Genomic DNA, 3,818 nt, shown 5'->3' on the forward strand with positions numbered 1-3,818 from the left:
CGAAAGTAGGTATGACGTCATAGAAAGGATGTCCGGAAATGACCGATCAAGGCCGAAAACCTTATCGGACAGAGCACGAGGGCCCCGAATGCACGCTTAACGAAAAAAATTTAATGCTTAAAAGCAGATGCAGGATACAAGGACAATTAAACGTCAAAAGTAGAGAAGCACTTCAAACCAGCGGCAAAAATAGGGGCTTTTTGACGCCATGCATTTACAATCTTATCAAGGCTCGACAAGCTATATGGCAGATAGCCAAGGTAGCTCTCAGGTCTCACGAGGCTTACTCCCATGATCGAGGCTAACGTTTCTACTACTTTTTTCTAGCCCGAATTTGGACAATTCGCAACACCGTCTTCTCCCCCCCCTTTTTTTTGAGCCTAGTCTTAGCCAAGCCACTGTCGCACCTGTGGGAGACAAAGAGAGGGCCATCCCCCGTCCCCAAAATACACTTGTTAATTTATGCCACAGAGAGAATACAAGATAACTCACAAATTCTGCGAAAGTGTATGCACTGCTTGTTAAAGTGATATTTAGTGCTTTGATTTTCATGAAAAGTGCTAAGATTATCAAAAATAAATGATTTCTGATCAAGTGCCTTGAAGTTTGTGCTTTCACCATCAAGTTTGCAATAAATTCTAAATTGGGATCGAAAACCTGATTGCACTGTGTCTAGTGTAGGCCCCCGTAGTGAAGGTTTATTGACTGCCGATCTATGAACTATTGAGGTCGCTATTATTGAAATCCAAAGGAAAAAAGTAATCGAGGACACGGTCGTTTGTGTAACAAACGTAACAAATCAGTTGTGTGTGTAAAGGTCGTTGATGACCAATCGATATACCGCAGCATTGGACAAGGTTTCCCTAGATTATGTTCAGTAGGAAAAATCCATCAGAAAATACAACTGAAAGTTTTAAACACATCTGCAATATTTCGAAAAACCTGCTAAACAGTGCTTTCAAAATTTGTTACACATGTTCACAATACAGCAGAACCAAACTGTGCACAGTATTCACCGAAACACAATTATACAAATTTTATAGCTCCATGATGTGCCTCACTAGAAGGAAGGTCCTTCTAAGTCTCTATTACTGATGATATTGTTTTTTGTACTTCCTTTTTTAGATGCGGTTTCATCATTACTGCTGCGTTCGTGTCCCGGGAGCTTGCCGCGGGTGAAGGATATATAACCCCTCCCCTTGAATTAAATAAGGAGTTTCGTTTTCCATTTGACTGTTACCTTTTGTTATGTTTTGATTTGGCAAAGCGTTTGTCGTTATCTGTAAATGTTCATGTTGTCATGTTTGTGCTAGAAAAGAAATTAAGTAATACGATTTTTTCTGTATTTTTAAACAAACCTATCACGAGTTGTGGGTTTTTATTCAAGTTATGAACAGAAAATGGTTTCTTGTTCGTTTTGTGGCAAATGCATTTTTAAAATGAATACTCTAATTCCAAACGTTTTCCTTTTTTCCAAAAACTGACTATAAAACCGTAAACGTTCATTGTTTCTTTGTTTCTTTCATTTCTTATCAGATGTGTTGTCAAAAGAGTAATTGGTATAGTTTCGCTTTTCCATTTTCTCTTTACAAATTCTAAAACTGTAATTGGTACAGGGCTCTTCTCTACCTTTTCCTTTCATAAACATGGGGGAAATAAACGAAAAACTGAACAGGCACGTGATAACATTAATTTATCATCCCAAAAATGGGTTACACAATCCCACTGCACTGACAGGCTCTTGTATTGATTCAATAAATACTATTTTAAGTTCAATTCTACAAAAGAATATTTAGGACATGGCATTAAAAAAATTTGGGCCGAATATTTCGCAAAGGACATTACTATTTCGCCTGGGCAGCAGTGCCTTAAAACCTGGGCACATTTTGCAGGGGGCCAGGGCGTTATTTGCTTTTAAAAAGTGGGGGGGCATAGAACTAATGCGAGCGTGAAGCGCAAAACTCTAGCAACTCTAACACGTAATAATGGTCCAAGGAAATTTGGAGTCTGAAGTGATGTTTTGTGGTACAACCTGAGGCAATGTCACACCTCTTCAACTATTTTTTAAAGCACATGCTCTGATCTTACAGGCTTGCAGGGCTTTTTCATTTTCCAAACAATTTTTATTTTATCATAATAATGAATCGACTGTCGGCCTATTTACCTAAGATTTATTGTTGTGACGCCGCGCCCCTCCGTCGAAGGCGAGGGCGCCCTCCTTCTCGCGGCGCGTCGAACGGCACGCTGGAGAGTCCCTGAGCGGCTAGGGACGAGTCCGTTGGGGGACCGAAGTATAGCGTCCCCCAAGAAAGTTGGTCTTCGTCGAGATGATGGCTAATCTGATTGGTCGAAACTTAGTGACGTAACCTGGACAGATCTGACTTGAAATAAACTTCGCCTGGACGCCTGACTTATATACAACAATTAACAAGCGGCTGGTTTTTTCATCAACACAGTCAACAAATATACCAGCAGAGAGCGCAATTGACGGGGAGACTGTGATTATACGTGACCGGACTACACCCAGAAATTGGTCGACCCAATGCGCGTTTGGAAAGGGTCGACAAATTTCGCGCATTATGATTGGCCAAGGCATTGCAAACTCTTGGTGGCGCACTATTGCGAATCGCCCGTATTAAGTGTGGGTATCCAGTGCCGAATCAGGGACTTTAGCAAGTCTACGGGGCTTAATTGTCACGGCTGCACTACACGCAACTCACGTCACGAGATAGCAATCCGCCCTTGCATCGACCGCAAGCTCCTATCAGGAACTATATATGTAACGCACCACCAATTAGCCCCTCAACCTACCGAGCCCCTCAACGACGCACAAACCACTTGGGACTTAAGCACAGTCACACCAGGCTAGGTGACTTTCCCCTTGCATAGAATTCTTCACCTCTGGATCCGCCCTTGATCAGGACGACTACACCTTTCCATCCTGCCCGCGCTTTGTATAGCCTTCGTGCTGCTGTGGCCACGCCCGCGTACGCTCTCACGTGACCAAGCATTGACTTTCGCTGCCCTATCGCACTAGCACTACACACAAGGCGCAGCCTATGCACTGCGCTCGCTTAACACACAGCTATGCGCGCCTAACATCTGCCTCTATTATACTGGGCAGAGCGACATCTATGACTTCCACAGACATAAATATTTATGTCTATGATAATTTCGCACCGCGCCTAGTGATTAGCGCCCTCTGTCACGTCACTTTATTTAGTTTCATGAAAACGTTTAGGGGACAAATAGCCCCCTTCCCCCGTCCCCCACCAATAGGGGCAATTCACAATCGTGCGCCTCCAAGAGTATGCAGGGCGTTGACCAATCACAACGCACGAAATTTGTCGACCATTTCCAAATACGTATTGGGTCGACAGATTTCGCGCATTGTGATTTGCCAACGCGTTGCAAACTCGAACGGGCTTTCAGCAGATTTTTTTTCCTTTCTCTAATTTCTTATGTGAGGGGGTGTACGTGGGGTGTACATTTTCACATAGTCTGCGCCCCCCCCCCGACAATCATACCAGCAGGAGACAGATTTACCGTCTACACCGCCGGGCGAAATAGTACTAGTAAACTGATAAATTAATGAAAATATGCCCGGCAAAAGTTTTTAGCACCTGGGTGTGATACTGAACCACCCAATCAAAATACTATTAATTCCTAACGGGCGAATTACTCATGCACTTGGACGAAACATGGTCCGGGCGAATGGGCAATAATGTGGGGATTATGTCCTAAAGATGCTTCCGTACAAAGATCGTAGATGCACATGTGCAGCGCCGCAAAGCGGCGCTATATACCTAGTTGTATAC

Source organism: Acanthaster planci, linkage group LG05, assembly GCF_054643075.1.
Source record: "Acanthaster planci isolate LZ-2023a linkage group LG05, COTS_SCS, whole genome shotgun sequence".
In the NCBI taxonomy this organism is placed as follows: Eukaryota; Metazoa; Echinodermata; class Asteroidea; order Valvatida; family Acanthasteridae; genus Acanthaster; species Acanthaster planci.